This window comes from Cetorhinus maximus, unplaced genomic scaffold (assembly GCF_964194155.1).
Source record: "Cetorhinus maximus unplaced genomic scaffold, sCetMax3.hap1.1 HAP1_SCAFFOLD_541, whole genome shotgun sequence".
Classification (NCBI taxonomy): Eukaryota; Metazoa; Chordata; class Chondrichthyes; order Lamniformes; family Cetorhinidae; genus Cetorhinus; species Cetorhinus maximus.
The window spans coordinates 126077-143881 of NW_027596483.1; the positions used below are offsets into that span (position 1 = coordinate 126077).

Genomic DNA, 17805 nt, shown 5'->3' on the forward strand with positions numbered 1-17805 from the left:
TAACAGAATCCCTCAAATCCAATATTAAACACTGAAACCCACACGGGCCGTGAAATAAATACTCATAGAAGCCATTAAAGTAATACAGACACGACGGGCATGATGCCTCTCCCGCCGATGTCTGATTTGTTGGGTGTGTGCCAACAGAGGCCATCGGAGGCCTGAGGCCTAACAGAAGCCGGGGGCCCTATGTCTTGGTTAAGTTTGTGCTGAACAGTTTCTGAGGATGATCTTCCTTGGGCGGTAATAAATCAAAAGCAGAAACAAATCCACCCAGCAACAACTGAATCCCCTCAAACTGATCAAAACCATCAAACAAAGACAGGCCCCCGATCTAATAGGAGACCCTGAAAATAATGCAGAATTGATACCGTTAAAGGATAATGATCCAGGCCGTGAATCGAATGCAGACCCTGTGAGTGTTTCAGGCCCTGAAACTATCACTGAGTAAGATAAGAGCGGCAGGACGAGGTGGAGGGATTGAACTCGATGGGATTATATTGGGCTCTCTGCAGCACCGTGTCTCAACCTGGATCCCCCTGAGTAAAACCCCCATTCCCCAACCACCCCCCACCCCCCGCCACCGACACTGAACCCAATCGTCGGTGTGAAAATTCCACACGTCCTTTCTCCGGGTATAAGAATGAGTGACAAAGACACGGATACATTTTTTTTATTTTTCTCTCCGGTTACAGCTCTTGTCCGAGGATTCCTCGCGGCAAATCGATTCTCTCTCTGCATCGTCCGAGCTGCAGCTGCCAAATCCATTCTCCTTGGGGCGGAGAGGGAGAGAGAGAGAAATGGAAATTGATTAAAATAAAGCACAGAATTTTAAAACACAAGACACAGCAAGATCCCAGGGGCTCTTCTCACTCCCTCACAGCCACAATCTCAATCAAAAGGGGGAGGTGGGCATGTGGGGCCTTTACTCTGAGGCTGGGGCTGTGACTAAACACTGGAGACCACCCCAGTGCCTCCCCTGTCCCCCCAACTCCCAGAGGCTGCGTCTCTCCCTCAGTGTTTAACCTGCTAGCTCCAGCTGTTTTACTGCCTCATTGTAAAAACCACACAAACACTGATCATTCCCCTCTCACCGTCCCTCTCCCATTCACTGTCCTCACCCCCTCTACCTGCTCACTCCAGGGCTGCTGCTGTTTGCACACTAAATATTCACATTGCACGTTCCGATTCTAACACTGTCACCTCTCTCCCTCTGTCTCTCTCTCCCCCTCCCTCTATACCTATCTAGCCTCCTCTCTCTATCTCTGCTCATCTTTCCCTCTCTAATCTGTCGCTATCTCTGTTCCTTTTCTTTACCTCAGGATCAATCTTGACTGAAATGCGTCTCTGAAAAGCTTCTGTCTGACTATTTGAAATAATGATGCACTGTGGCCATGTTTTATATTTATCCATGATTTACTGAGAGAAATGAGGGGGGAGGGGGGCGGGAAATGGGAGCAATCCTCAATCAGCCCGTCACTGAACTGAATTCAGGGGGAGGGCAGCCACAGGGTTGCAGTGCAGGACAGGCTGCAGGTTGGACACGCACAGCAAGATCCCACAAGCAAGGTGATGTTAGCCAGGTATCCTTCCCCCACCCCCTATTCCTAGAAAAAGCTAATCTTCCTCTTTAAAACTGGGCCCGGGGTTGGGAACTAATTGATTTACAAAATATATGAAAACTTCAGAGAAATCAGTGATGGGGATTCAACACAGGAAATAGAACAATAAATAAGCAACATAAAAATAACAGGCCTTTACGCAGCCTCACATTTAGAAATTCAATTCCAGGACCTCCGAAAGTCAACACATCAATGTTTACAATTGCAGCGCACAGCAGGATCCCACAAACAGCCCCACGAGGGACATGGACTGGACAAACCTCAGATGCTGTCTGTCTCTCTCCCTCATAACCGTCCCCTCCCACCATTTGTTAACCTCCCCACTCAATAGTTCCCTCAATCTTTCCTCTTTCCCTTCTCTCTCTCTCCCTCCCTCCCTCTCTCTCTCTCTCTCTCTCTCTTTCTCCCATGGCAGAATATAGAGGCAGAGAGAGAGAGAAAACCACAGTCAGGGCCTCAATAAACTCAATTCAAAATGATTAAAATAAAGCAAACATTACTGAAACAAAAAAGACACAGCAAGATCCCAGGGCTCTTCTCACTCACTTACATCCACAATCTCGGAGGGGCGGTGGAGTGGGGGTAGAGGCATCATTTAGTAAACACACCCTCTGTTAGTAAACACAGACAATGGGAACAGATTTGAAATGAGATGACGGTGTAAATGCCTCGTGACCAGCCCTCTCCCTCTGTGTTTAACCTGACAGCTCCAGCTGTTTTACTGCCTGATTGTAACCTCCCCATGATCTCACCCTCTTTCCCTTTAACCCTCCCGTGATCTCATTCCCTGTCCCTTTAACATCCCCGTGATCTCACTCTCTGTCCCTTTAACCTCCCCTTGATCTCACTCTCTGTCCCTTTAACCTCACCGTGATTTCACTCTCTGTCCCGTTAACCTCCCCGTGATCTCACTCTCTGTCCCTTTAACCTCCCCGTGATCTCACTCACTTTCCCTTTAACCTCTCTGTGATCTCACTCTCTGCCCCTTTAACCTCCCCGTGATCTCACTCTCTGTCCCTTTAACCTCGCCTTGATCAAACTCTCTGTCCCTTTTACCTCCCCGTGATCTCACTGTCTGTCCCTTTAACCTCCCCGTGATCTCACTCTCTGTCCCTTTAAACTCCCCGTGATCTCACTGTCTGTCCCTTTAACGTCCCCGTGATCTCAATCTCTGTCCCTTTAACCTCGCCGTGATCTCACTCTCTGTCCCTTTAACCTTCCCGTGATCTCACTCTCTATCCCTTTAACTCCCCGTGATCTCACTCACTGTCCCTTTAACCTCCCCGTGATCTCACTCTCTGTACGTTTAACTCCCCGTGATCTCTCTCTCTGTCCCTTTAACCTCCCCGTGATCTCAGTCTCTGTCCTTTTAAACTCCCCGTGATCTCACTCTCTGTCCCTCTAACCTCCCCGTGATCTCACTCTCTGTCCCTTTAACCTTCCCGTGATCTCACTCTCTGTCCATTTAACATCCCCGTGATCTCACACTCTGTCCCTTTAACCTCATCGTGATCTCACTCTGTGTACGTTTAACCTCCCCGTCATCTAACACTCTGGCCCTTTAACCGCCCAGTGATCTCACTCTCTGTCTCTTTAACCTCCCCGTGATCTCAATCTCTGTCCCTTTAACAGTCCCTGTTCTCACTTTCTGTCCATTTGACTGTCCCCGATCTCAATCTCTGTCCCTTTCACCTCCCCGTGATCTCACTCTCTGTCCCTTTAACCTCCCCTGAAACTCACTCTCTGTCCCTTTAACGCTCCCGTGATCTCACTCTCTGTCCCTTTAACCTCCCCGTGATCTCACTCTCTGTACGTTTAACTCCCCGTGATCTCTCTCTCTGTCCCTTTAACCTCCCCGTGATCTCAATCTCTGTCCCTTTAACAGTCCCTGTTCTCACTTTCTGTCCATTTGACTGTCCCCGATCTCAATCTCTGTCCCTTTCACCTCCCCGTGATCTCACTCTCTGTCCCTTTAACCTCCCCTGAAACTCACTCTCTGTCCTTTTAACGCTCTCGTGATCTCACTCTCTGTCCCTTTAAACTGCCGGTGATCTCACCCTCTGTCCCTATAGCATCCCCGTGATCTCAGGGGGAGGGCAGCCACAGGGTTGCAGTGCAGGACAGGCTGCAGGTTGGACATGCACAGCAAGATCCCACAAGCAAGGTGATGTTAGCCAGGTATCCTTCCCCCACCCCCTATTCCCAGAAAATCTTCCTCTTTAAAACTGGGCCCGGGGTTGGGAACTAATTGATTTACAAAATATATCAAACAAAAAAGACACAGCAAGATCCCAGGGCTCTTCTCACTCACTTACATCCACAATCTCAGAGGGGCGGTGGAGTGGGGGTAGAGGCATCATTTAGTAAACACACCCCCTGTTAGTAAACACAGACAATGGGAACAGATTTGAAATGAGATGACGGTGTAAATGCCTCGTGACCAGCCCTCTCCCTCTGTGTTTAACCTGACAGCTCCAGCTGTTTTACTGCCTGATTGTACATAACACACAAACACTGATCATCCCCACCTCACCGTCCCTCTCCCATTCACTGGCCTCACCCCCTCTACCTGCTCACTCCAGGGCTGCTGCTGTTTGCACACTAAATATTCACATTGCACTTTCCGATTCAAACACTGTCACCTCTCCCTCTCCCTCTGTCTCTCTCTCCCCCTCCCTCTGTACCTATCCAGCCCACCCCATCCCTGCTCATCTTTCCCTCTCTCTCTCTCTCTCTCCCGCTTGATAATCTGTCCCTATCTCTGTTCTTTCCCCCTTCCTCAGGATTGAACTTGATTCGAAAAGTCTCTGTCTGACCATTTGAAATAATGATGCGCTGTGGCCATGTTTTACATTTATCGATGATTTACGGAGAGAAATGAGGGTGGGGGGCGGTGGGAAATGGGAACAATCCTCAATCAGCCCGTCAGTAAACTGAACTCGGGGAGGGTAACCATGGTTGCGGTGCAGGACAGGCTGCAGGCCAGACAAGCACAGAAAGATCCCAAAAGCCAGGTGATGTTAGCCAGGTATCCTTCCTTCCCTCACCCCCAGAAAAGTCTAATCTACCTCTTTTAAACTGGGGTCGGCTGGGTGGAACTGATTGTATTGCAACTTTTTGAAGGCTTGAGAGAAATCGCTGGAATTAAACCCCCCCCACTCCCCACCCCTGTCCCATTCCTCATCTGGCCCTCAACACAGGGAATTATAACAATAAATAAACAATATCAAACTAACAAGCACAGCCTCACATTTAGACATTCAATTCAAGAAGCTCAAACATTCGAAAATCAATGTTTACAATTGCAGTGCACAGCAGGATCCCACAAACAGCCCCACAAGGGATATGACCATAAGACCTAGGAGCAGAAATGAGGCCATTTGGCCCATCGAGTCTGCTCCGCCATTCAATCGTGGCTGATAAGTTTCTCAACCCCATTCTCCCGCCTTCTCCCCGTAATCTTTGATCCCCTTATCAATCAAGAACCTATCTATCTCGGTCTTAAATACACTCAATGACCTGGCCTCGACAGCCTTCTGTGGCAATGAATTCCATAGATTCACCACTCTCTAGCTAAACAAGTTTCTCCTCATCTCTGTTCTAAAAGGTCTTCACCTTTACTCTGAGGCTGTGTCCTCGGGTCCTGGTCTCTCCTGCTAATGGAAACATCTTCCCCACGTCCACTCTATCCAGGCATTTCAGTATTCTGTGAGTTTCAATCAGATCCCCCCTCATCCTTCTAAACACCATCGAGTATAGACCCAGAGTCCTCAAACGTTCCTCATATGTTAAGCCTTTCATTCCTGGGATCGTTCTCGTGAGCCTCCTCTGGACCCTCTCCAGGGCCAGCACATCCTTCCTGAGTTACGGGGCCCAAAATTGCTCCCAATATTCTAAATGCGGTCTGACCACAGCCTTATAAAGCCTCAGCAGCACATCCCTGCTTTTATATTCTAGTCCTCTCGAAATAAATGCCAACATTGCATTTGCCTTTCTAACTACCGACTCAACCTGCAAGTTAACCTTAAGAGAATCCTGGACTAGGGCTCCCAAGTCCCTTTGCGCTCCAGATTTCTGAATTCTCTCCCCATTTAGAAAATAGTCTATGCCTCTATTCTTCCTACCAAAGTGCATGACCTCACACTTCCCCACGTCCAACCAGGCTGCAGGTTGGACACGCACAGCAAGATCCCACAAGCAAGGTGATGTTAGCCAGGTATCCTTCCCCCACCCCCTATTCCTAGAAAAAGCTAATCTTCCTCTTTAAAACTGGGCCCGGGGTTGGGAACTAATTGCTTTACAAAATATATGAAAACTTTCAGAGAAATCAGTGATGGGGATTCAACACAGGAAATAGAACAATAAATAAGCAACATAAAAATAACAGGCCTTTACGCAGCCTCACATTTAGAAATTCAATTCCAGGCCCTCCGAAAGTAAACGCATCAATGTTTACAATTGCAGCGCACAGCAGGATCCCAAAAACAGCCCCACGAGGGACATGGACTGGACAAACCCCAGATGCTGTCTGTCTCTCTCCCTCATAACCGTCCCCTCCCACCATCTGTTAACCTCCCCACTCAATAGTTGCCTCAATCTTTCCTCTTTCCCACCTCTCTCTCTCTCTCTCCCTCTCTCCCTCTCTCCCTCTGTCTCTCTCTCTCTGTTTCTCCCATGCCAGAATATGGAGAGGCAGAGAGAGAGAAATCCACAGTCAGGCCCTCAATAAACTCAATTCAAAATGGTTCCCGCACATTTCATTCAAGCCTCAATTCATCGCAGTGTCTAAAACAGCAGCATTATTCGGGGAAACAGCCTCACTTGAACAAGTTTCACTTCAGGCCCTCCCGCCTGCTTCACCAGTCGGGAAATTAATTTTCAAAGTGTGCTCCCTGCTGGTCATTTGGGAAAACCTGTTTGGCATTTGCGTACGGAAAGATCCCACACACTGCAGTGTGCTCACAGTCACATCAGATTGGTTTAGACTGAGAGTTGATGGAAAGGCAAAGGCAGAGAAATATCTTGAAACAAACTGGCACAGATTGGCCCCTCAGTGACACATTTTCTTTTCACTAATCCAAACTTCTGGGAGGCTGGGAGTGAGGGTCTTTTCTCCAGAGGCTGGGAGCTGGGCAGTCACTGCACGCCGGAGGCCCCCAGATCCTCGTCTCTCCCCTCCCTGTCCCTCTCTCTCCCTGTTTCCCTCCCTCTCCCCTTTCTCTCTCCCTCCCTCTTGGTGAATTAGACCCGGGTACAAGTTCCGGCCTTTTTAATTCCACGCCCCTGTGAGTGCTGGATAGAAAGGGCACTCTGGAAAGCTCCTGTCTCACCATCGACAAAAATCCACACCACACTGGCCATCTTTTACATTTATAGTTCCACAATCACATCCCCCAGTCAATCAAATAGTTATTAGAGTTGCAACTAAGGCAATTCTGCACAGCAGGATCCCACGAGCGGTCCCACAATGGAGGGGGACACCCCAGACCCTGTGTCTCCTTCCCCTGCCCCCGAGCCCCCAACACCCCCACCCCCTCTCTGTCAAAGTCTCCCTCATTCTGTTCCTCTTTCTCTCTCTCTGCACCCACCTCTCTCTCTGCCCCCATCACTCCGCCCTCTGCACCCACCTCTCTCTCTGCCCACATGTGTACACAGCAAGATCCCACTCCCCACCTGCTCATGACCAGTTAAAAATGTATTGGCTGAGGATAGCGGGTCAGTGAGTGAGGAATGGGCCTCACCCCCTCTCTCTCCTCCCCCCAACATCCTCCCCCACCCCCAATTAAAGTAACGACAAATCACATTGGTGTTTTTATACATTTTATTGAAAGATGAATTATGGACAGAATTGGCTGGAGAGAGAGAGAGGGAGAGAGGGAACAAGCTGGAGAGACAGAGACTGGAGGCTGCTCTCTCCCCACCCTCACCACCAGCCCGCACCCTCAGATCTACATTAACCTCAATTGAAATGGCTGCTGCCCCTTCCACTTAACCCAGGAAAGCCCGTGGCCCGGCCTGTCTAACACACACCGACATGACTCTGGGGGTGAGAAGAAGCCTTCGCACAGGCTCCGGGTTCTCATTTCAGGCCCTCTCCCCCTCCCTCTCTCTCTCCCTCTCCCTCTTCTCTCTCTCTGACTGCTTCACACTCCATGAACCCATTTCTATCAAGTGTGGTCACTGATGCAGTCCAGGAAAGGCTGGCGGCCTGTGTTTTATTTTTTTACACAGCAAGATCCCATGACTTTCCCTATCTCCACACCTGCTGTGAAAGCCTCTCTCTCCCCGATTTCCCCGTGGGAATTCCCCAGTCTGGGGGCCATCCCCTCAGTTCCCTCCCTCCCCAACACCACAACCCCCTGAAAGGGCTGAAACTCAAACGGGGGAGCAGCTGGATTCTCTCAGGAGACATTTTCAAATCACTGCCTCGGGATTTCAGTTGGGGTCAAATCCCACTTTCTGGAAGGCCCTGACTGGGAGCTGGGCAGTGACTGCACACGAGGAGCCCTCTCTCTCTCCCCCCGGACCCTGTGTCTTCTCACCTACCCACACCAACTCCGCTCTGTTTTGTTATCTCTCCCCCTCATTCCCCTGACCTTTCCTTTCTCTCTCTCTCATGTGGGGAAAGGCCACAGGCCCCTGTGGGCACAGCAAGATCAGGAGGATGGAGAGAGAGAGAGAGAGAAATCCACACACAGAAGCTGCGTAAACTGAATTAAAATGGTTCCCCCTGTCCACCCATCAGTCTCCAGAAGGTGCTAAACTCCCTGTCTTATTTTGGAATTATAACAAGCTTCTAAACAGCCTCAGGTTTCAGATTTTTAATCTCCTCTTTGTCACACACCAAAGGGTTAATGTGTTTGTGACTAATCGCAAGGCCGGGATATTTTAACCCCAGGGTTTCAAAATCCAGCACCCCATCATCTGACAGAAACCGCTTCATCGATGCACCAGAAACCAGGGTCCCTCCGAGATTAAAATTAAACCTCGGGGTCATAAAGAAACACAACTCACGTGGGTGGGTGGGGGGTGTGGAACAGGCCTGAGTCCATCCATCCAAGCTGGGGAAAAGCTCCTGCCCATGGATTCATAGTCACATTGCAGTCTTCAAACTCCAAATTCCTGGGGAAAAGAGAGAGAGAAAAGAATTGACTAAAACACAAAGCAAGATCATTTCTAAACAAAATAGCACAGCAAGAGCCCAGGATTCCACCCCCACCCCCACCCCCTCTTTCACCGTTACACAATCTCTTAGCAACATCCAAATACAAAAATATCCCAGTTATAAACCAGAGGCTAAAACAGATTAAGAGACCTTTCCCATCCCCTGTGTTTCTCTCTGTATCTCTCTTCCTATCTCACTCACATCTCTGTCCCCCTCACTCATTCACTCTCTCACTCTGTGTCTCAGAATTGGAAACTAAACCTCGATTGGGGTAATAAACAGACACAACTCACGTGGGTGAAGCCTGTGGACCAGGCCTCAGTCTATCCCCCTCCCTCCGCACCCTCCTCTCTCTCTGCCCCCATCACCCCTCCCTCCGCACCCTCCTCCTTTCCCTCAATCTTTTATTTTGAAAGTGTGGTCACTCTTGTGGGGGGCAAAGAACAGGGCGGGGGGGGGGGGGTGGAGACCATGTGACACAGCAAGATCCCACTCCCCACCTGCTCATGACCAGTTAAAAATGTATTGGCTGAGGATTGCGGAACAGTGAGTGGGGAATGTGCCTCACCCCCTCTCTCTCTCCACCCCAACACCCTCCCCCACCCCCAATTAAAGTAACGACAAATCACATTGAGAGGGAACAAGCTGGAGAGGCAGAGACTGGGGGCTGCTCTCTCCCCACCCTCACCACACCACACTGGCCATGTTTTACATTTATAGTTCCCCCTGTCCACCCATCAGTCTCCAGAAGGTGCTAAACTCCCTGTCTTATTTTGGAATTCTCACAAGCTTTTAAACAGCCTCAGGTTTCAGATTATTAATCTCCTCTTTGCCACACAGCAAAGGGTTAATGTGTTTGTGAATAATCGCAAGGCCGGGATATTTTAACCCCAGGGTTTCAAAATCTAGCACCCCATCATCTAACAGAAACCGCTTCATCGATGAACCAAAAACCAGGGTCCCTCAGAGATTAAAATTAAACCTAGGAGTCATAAAGAGACACAACTCACGTGGGTGGGTGGGGGGTGTGGAACAGGCCTGAGTCCATCCATCCAAGCTGGGGAAAAGCTCCTGCCCATGGATTCATAGTCACATTGCAGTCTTCAAACTCGAAATTCCTGGGGAAAAGAGAGAGGGAAAAGAATTGACTAAAACACAAAGCAAGATCATTTCTAAACATAATAGCACAGCAAGAGCCCAGGATTCCATCCCCCCCATACCAACCCCTTCACAGTTACACAACCTCTTAGCAACATCCAAATACAAAAATATCCCAGTTATAAACCAGAGGCTAAAACAGATTGAGAGACATTTCCCATCCCCTGTGTTTCTCTCTGTATCTCTCTTCCTATCTCACTCACATCTCTGTCCCCCTCTCTCTCTCTCTGTCTCTGTCTCTCAGAGATGAAAATTAAACCTCGATTAGGGTAATAAACAGACACAATTCATGTGGGTGAAGCCTGTGGACCAGGCCTCAGACTATCCCCCTCTGGAAGAAGCTCCTTGTCCTTGTCCCAGACTTTCCCTCTATGGATCCTCACCTTCCAGTTTTCAGAATACAAATTTCTCAGGAGAAAAAGAGATAAATTTTGTTGAAAGGACAAAAGCAAGGACATTTAACTGCATAAATTGAATTAAAATGGTACCCCCTGTCCCCCCCACCGTCAGACTCCAGAAGGTGCTAAACTCCCTCTTTCAGTTTGGGAAGGGGCTGCTCATTCCTTTGGGACACTTTTTAATATTACCATCCCAGGATTTATTTTAAAATCTCATTCTATCTCAGAGGATGTGAGTGGAGGTGGCTTGTGACTACACACTGGAGACCATCAGACCCTGTCTCTCTTTCCCACACCCCCTCCTGTTTTTACACCTCCACTCGCCTTGGCATCCCTCTCTCTACCTGTTTCAATCACTCCCTCCCTTCTCTCTCTGCTCCCGTCTCTCACATTCAGGGTAAAGATGGATGCTCCTATCTAGGCCCTTGTCCCTGTCCTCTCTTTCTCCATCCCTCTTTCTCGCTCGTTCTCTCTGTCCATCTTTCTATTTTCCTTCCCCCTGTCTCATGTGCTCTGCATTGAAATGAGAGTTGAAATGTTCCTGTCTCCCCATTTCAAATAATGACAAATCACATTGCTGTTTCTGGTCAGTTTTTGTTGATTAAAGTTTAAAATGGGCACAAAGAGAGCTGGAGAGAGAGAGAGAGGGAGAGAGAAAAGCTGGAGGGAGAAAGACACAGAAAATCACTCAGGTAAAACTAAAGTCAGAATCTCAGTAAACTGAACAGTAGTGGCCCCTGTGAATCTGATTGAACAGATTCCACTTCATCGCACTGTCTCCCCACCTGTCTTATTTTGCAATTATAACCAGCTTTTAAACAGCCTCAGATTTCAGATTTTTAATCTCCTCTGTCACACACCAAAGGGTTAATGTGTTTGTGACTAATCGCAAGGCCGGGATATTATAACCCCAGGGTTTCAAAATCCAGCACCCCATCATCTAACAGAAACCACTTCATCGATGAACCAAAAAGCAGGGTCCCTCCGAGATTAAAATTAAACCTCGGGGTTATAAAGAGACACAACTCACGTGGGTGGGTGGGGGGTGTGGAAAAGGCCTGAGACCATCCATCCAAGCTGGGGAAAAGCTCCTGCTCATGGATTCATAGTCATATTGCAGTCTTCAAACACCAAATTCCTGGGGAAAAGAGAGAGGGAAAAAGACTTGACTAAAACACAAAGCAAGAACATTTCTAAACAAAATAGCACAGCAAGAGCCCAGGATTCCACACCCACCCCCACCCCCTCTTTCACAGTTACACAACCTCTTAGCAACATCCAAATACAAAAATATCCCAGTTATAAACCAGAGGCGAAAACAGATTGAGAGACCTTTCCCATCCCCTGTGTTTCTCTCTGTATCTCTCTTCCTATCTCACTCACATCTCTGTCCCCCTCACTCATTCACTCTCTCACTCTCTGTGTCTCAGAGATGGAAATTAAACCTCGATTGGGGTAATAAACAGACACAACTCACGTGGGTGAAGCCTGTGGACCAGGCCTCAGTCTATCCCCCTCCCTCCGCACCCTCCTCTATCTCTGCCTCCATCATCCCTCCCTCTGCACCCTCCTCCTTTCCCTCAATCTTTTATTTTGAAAGTGTGGTCACTCTTGTGGGGGGCAAAGAACAGGGCGGGGGTGGAGACCATGTGTACACAGCAAGATCCCACTACCCACCTGCTCATGACCAGATAAAAATGTATTGGCTGAGGATTGCGGGACAGTGAGTGGGGAATGGGCCTCACCCCCTCTCTCTCTCCCCCCCCAACACCCTCCCCCAACCCCAATTAAAGTAACGACAAATCACATTGAGAGGGAACAAGCTGGAGTGGCAGAGACTGGGGGCTGCTCTCTCCCCACCCTCACCACACCACACTGGCCATGTTTTACATTTATAGTTCCATTTATAGTTCCCACTGTCCACCCATCAGTCTCCAGAAGGTGCTAAACTCCCTGACTTATTTTGGAATTATAACAAGCTTTTAAACAGCCTCAGGTTTCAGATTTTTAATCTCCTCTTTGCCACACACAAAAGGGTTAATGTGTTTGTGACTAATCGCAAGGCCGGGATATTTTAACCCCAGGGTTTCAAAATCCAGCACCCCATCCTCTGACAGAAACCGCTTCATCGATGAACCAAAAACCAGGGACCCTCCGAGATTAAAATTAAACCTCGGGGTCATAAAGGGACACAACTCACGTGGGTGGGTGGGGGGTGTGGAACAGGCCTGAGTCCATCCATCCAAGCTGGGGAAAAGCTCCTGCCCATGGATTCATAGTCACATTGCAGTCTTCAAACTCCAAATTCCTGGGGAAAAGAGAGAGGGAAAAGAATTGACTAAAACACAAAGCAAGAACATTTCTAAACTAAATAGCACAGCAAGATCCCAGTATTCCATTCCCCCCATACCGACCCCTTCACAGTTACACAACCTCTTAGCAACATCCAAATACAAAAATATCCCAGTTATAAACCAGAGGCTAAAACAAATTCAGAGACATTTCCCATCCCCTGTGTTTCTCTCTGTATCTCTCTTCCTATCTCACTCACATCTCTGTCCCTCTCTCTCTCTCTCACTCTGTCTCAGAGAGAGGAAAAAGAATTAACTAAACACACAAAGCAAGATCATTTCTAAACAAAATAGCACAGCAGGAGCCCAGGATTCCACCCCCACACCCACCCCCTCCCCTTCACAGTTACGCAATCCCTTAGCAACATCCAAATACCAAAATATCGCAGTTATAAACCAGATGCTAAAACAGATTGAGAGACCTTTCCCATCCCCTGTGTTTCTCTCTGTATCTCACTCACATCTCTGTTCTCCTCACTCTCTCTCTCTTTCGCTCTCTCTCTGTCTCTCAGAGATGAAAATTAAACCTCGATTGGGTTAATAAACAGACACAACTCACGTGGGTGAAGCCTGTGGACCAGGCCTCAGACTATCCCCCTCTGGAAGAAGCTCCTTGTCCTTATCCCAGACTTTCCCTCTTTGGATCCTCACCTTCCAGTTTTCAGAATACAAATTTCTCAGGAGAAAAACAGATAAAATTGGTTAAAAGGACAAAAACTAGGACATTTTTAAAAAAACACAACATAGCACAACAAGATCCCAGAGTTACCACTCTCAAGTCAGTCTCTCAGCAACTTCCCAACACAAACAAATCACAGTTCAAAAGCAGGTTGAGACACACAGAAACACACACACACACACACTGAACCAGAGTGGGCAGGCTGTTCACTCTCTCCAGAGAGAGAGTGCACAGGGAGTTTGCTGGTTTGGGACTGGTTTGGGAATATCCTGATCCATATTTATCCTGAGTGAGCTGGATACAGACTCCACCCCCTGATTCTCGCACATGTTTGGAATGTCGCTCACCCTATCCCCTAGGAGCCCTGTCCATTGAATGTTAATCTCCGGACAGGACCCCTTGCTGATCCTGTCCATTGAATGTTAATCCCTGGATAGGACCCCTTGCTGATCCTGTCCTTTGAATGTTAATGCCTGGATAGGACCCCTTGCTGATCCTGTCCATTGAATGTTAATAACAGGACAGGACCCCTTGCTGCTCCTGTCCACTGAGGGTTAATCCCAGGACAGACATGGTTTCAACAAGGGCCTGTCTTTATTTTTGGCTTAATATTAAATCTATATTTCTTTCCCCTGTTGGTTGTGTTACTCCAGTTCCAAACCCCGATCTCACACAAACCCCCAAAACACTGGCAGTAATCGCAGTCCCCAACCCACTCTCCCTCTCACCCCAACCCACTCTCCCTCTCACCCCAACCCACTCTCCCTCTCACCCCAACCCACTCTCCCTCTCACCCCAACCCACTCTCCCTCTCGGGTTGTATTCCCTGAAATTAAGTAGCATCAGGGGTGACTTGATCAATTTGTCAAATCCTGAGAGGTACTGAGGGGGGAGATTAGGTTAAGGTATGAGCTCTTGTCCTGAGTAACAAGCTTTGTGAGGCAACTTATCGAATCCTTTTTGAACAGACAAGTATCCTTCTGTCACTACAATTTACCTGTATGTTGCAAAGTTATTCTGTTAATTTTCATCCCACAGAGTCAAAATTTCTGCGATTCTGTGTCTGAGTCAGAACTTCAAATAGTTCAGATTCACTGTTTAAAATAAGCAGTCACTTTTCTGTGGTGGTTTTTGTGATTGAGTATGGATCTCAGAATCTGTCAGTGGAAGGGAGTTTCAACAGAGATAGGAAATGGGATTGATGAATAAAGGTCCAGGATTTTGTTCGCTGCATTAGATTGTGAATAATGAATTTGAACACTTTTTTAATTTGAACTCGAATTCAAAGATAATGAGGCTTTTGAATCTCAAAACATCAAATAGTTTCAATGAGAAATTAAATTTGATATTTGGGATCAAGCTGGTTAAAAACTCACACTACCCATTCCATGAATCAGCCTCTGTAACCTGCACTTCAGCACACCACAACAAAAATGATATTTTCAACTGTTCTTGATTCCAGTCTGTTACTCAATCCCGGGTATCGATTATTCTATATATAAACCCCCTGCACCCCTGAATTAGATTCCAGCCTGTAACTCAATCCCGGGTAACTACTATTCTCTATATAAATCCCCTGATCCCAAACTCTCTCTCCCACTCATCCAAACTCTCTCTCCCTCTCACCCCAACCCTCTCTCCCTCTCACCCCAACCCTCTCTCCCTCTCACCCCAACCCTCTCTTCCTCTCACCCCAACACTCTCTCCCTCTCACCCCAACACTCTCTCCCTCTCACCCCAACACTCTCTCCCTCTCACCCCAACACTGTCTCCCTCTCACCCCAACACTGTCTCCCTCTCACCCCAACACTGTCTCCCTCTCACCCTAACACTGTCTCCCTCTCACCCCAACACTGTCTCCCTCTCACCCCAACACTGTCTCCCTCTCACCCCAACCCTCATTCCCTCTCACCCCAACCCTCATTCCCTCTCACTCCAACCCTCTCTGCCTCTCAACACAACCCATTCTCCCTCTCACACCAACCAACTTACCATCTCATCCCCACTCTCCCTCTTACCCCAACACTATCTCCCTCTCACCCCAACTCTATCTCCCTCTCACCCCAACTCTCTCTCCCAATCTCCCCAACTCTCTCTCCCAATCTCCCCAACTCTCTCTCCCAATCTCCCCAACTCTCTCTCCCAATCACCCCAACACTCTCTCCCTATCACCCCAAACCACTCACCCAAAATTCTCTCAATATCATCCCCACTCTCTCACCCTCTCCCCCCAACTCTCTTTCACTCTCACCATCTCCTCATTCCCTCTTACACCAACCCTCTCTCCCTCTCACCCAACCCTCTCTCCCTCTCACCCCATCCTTCTCTCCCTCTCTGCACAACCCTCTCTAACTCTCACCAAAACTCTCTCCCACTCACCCCAAACTTCTGTCCCTCTCAATGCAACCCTCTCTCCATCTCACCAGAACCCGCTGTCCCTCTCACCACAACTCTCTTTCCCTCTCACCCCAACAGTCTCTTCCTCTCACCCCAAACCTCCCACCCTCATACCCCAACTCACTCTCTCTCTCTCACCCCAACCCTCTCTCCCTCTCACCCCAAACCTCTCTCCCTCCCTTCCCCACTCTCTCACCCCAACTCTCCCTCCCTATCACTCCAAACCTCTCACCCAAAAGCTCTCTCACTCTCATCCGCACTCTCTCAGCCTCTCACACCAACTCTCTTTCACTCTCTCCCTTTCACAGGCAATCCCTCTTTCACAATCCCTCTCATACGCTCGCTCTCACACTCAATCTCTTGCACACACAATCTCCCACGCACACACACCATCTCTCTCTCACACACACAATCTCTGTCTCTCACATGCACTCTCTCTCTGATCATCATCTTGGACCACACCCTCTCTGCCAACCCCACGCTTTCTCTCCCACCCCCCAAACTATCTCTGCACAATCCCACCCACCACCCCACCCCGTGCTCTCTCATTCCCATATTCTCTCCAGTTTTGGATGAGAGAGAGTTGGTGAGGGAGGATGGAGATCCCTTCTCTATCCGTTTCTCAGTCTCTATTTCTCTCTGCGAGTGTTTGATGGGGACAGTATGGAGGGAGCTTTATTCTATATTTAACCCTGTGCTGTACCTATCCTGGGAGTGTCAGTTGGGGACAGTATAGAGGGAGCTTTACTCTGTATCTAACCCCGTGCTGTACCTGTCCTGGGAGTGTTTGATGGAGACAGTATCGAGGGAGCTTTACTCTGTATATAACCCCGTGCTGTAGCTGCGCTGGGTGTGTTTGATGGGCACAATATAGAGGGAGCTTTACTCTGTATCTAACCCAATGCTGTACCTGTCCTGGGAGTGTTTGATGGGGACAGTATCGAGGGAGCTTTACTCTGTATCTAACCCCGTGCAGTACCTGTCTTGGGAGTGTTTGGTGGGCACAGTATAGAGGGAGTTTTACTCTGTATCTAACCCCGTGCTTTACCTGTCCTGGAAGAGTTTGATGGGGACAGTATAGAGGGAGCTTTACTCTGTATCTAACCCCGTGCTGTACCTGTCCTGGGAGTGTTTGATGGGGACAGTGCAGAGGGAGCTTTTCCCTGTATGTAACCCCGTGCTGTACCTGTCCTGGGCGTGTTTGATGGGCACAGTATAGAGGGAGCTTTACTCTGTATCTAAATGCGTGCTGTACCTGTCCTGGGAGTGTTTGATGGGGACAGTATCGAGGGAGCTTTACTCTGTATCTAGCCCCTGCTGCATCATCTCTGGGAATGTTTGTTGGCAACATTCTCATCAAAAACAATCCACAAATCAGGCCTAATAAATTGAACATCTGTTTCCATGTTTGATTCTCCCTGGTCTGTTCTGATTCTCTGATAGATTCCTCGGGTTTACCCTGCACATGAGCAGTCATCCTAATCCCGTCTACCTGTCCTGCTCCCAACGTGGCATCCGACTACAATAAGGCCAGTGATACAGGAGCGTCTCAGTGAGTGAGACAGGTGAGTCTTGAACCTGACCTGGGTGTATGTGAGTGACCCGGGTTAATCCGACACTCCAGGGACAGTTTAGACAGTTCGAGTGCATCACAGATTTGCCAGAATGAGACCTGGATTCCAAGGGTTAAATTGCAAAGTGAGATTGCACAAACACGGGTTCTATTCCTTCAAATTTAGTAGCATCAGGGGTGACTTGATCAAATTATCAAATCCTAAGAGGAACTGAGGGGGCCAGTGGGAGTGTTTGATGGGGACGGTGTAGATGGAGATTTACTCTGTATCTAACCCCGTGCTGTAACTGCCCTGGGAGTGTATGATGGGCACAGTGTAGGGGGAGCTTTACTCTGTATCTAACCCCATGCTGTAACTGCCCTGGGAGTGTATGATGGGCACAGTGTAGGGGGAGCTTTACTCTGTATCTAACCCCGTGCTGTAACTGCCCTGGGAGTGTATGATGGGCACAGTGTAGGGGG

The 17805-nt window shown here is 48.6% G+C and overlaps 1 protein-coding gene across 1 annotated transcript in view; it reads right to left on the reverse strand.

The window, feature by feature from the left end:
- Positions 1-658: 658 nt before the first annotated feature.
- The window catches only part of LOC144674049 (uncharacterized), an 80766-nt gene continuing 63619 nt past the window's right edge, over positions 659-17805 (reverse strand). The window contains exon 9 of the mRNA XM_078535587.1: positions 659-772. The gene's annotated coding sequence lies outside the window, so the exon portion shown is untranslated. The remainder of the gene's footprint in view (positions 773-17805) is intronic.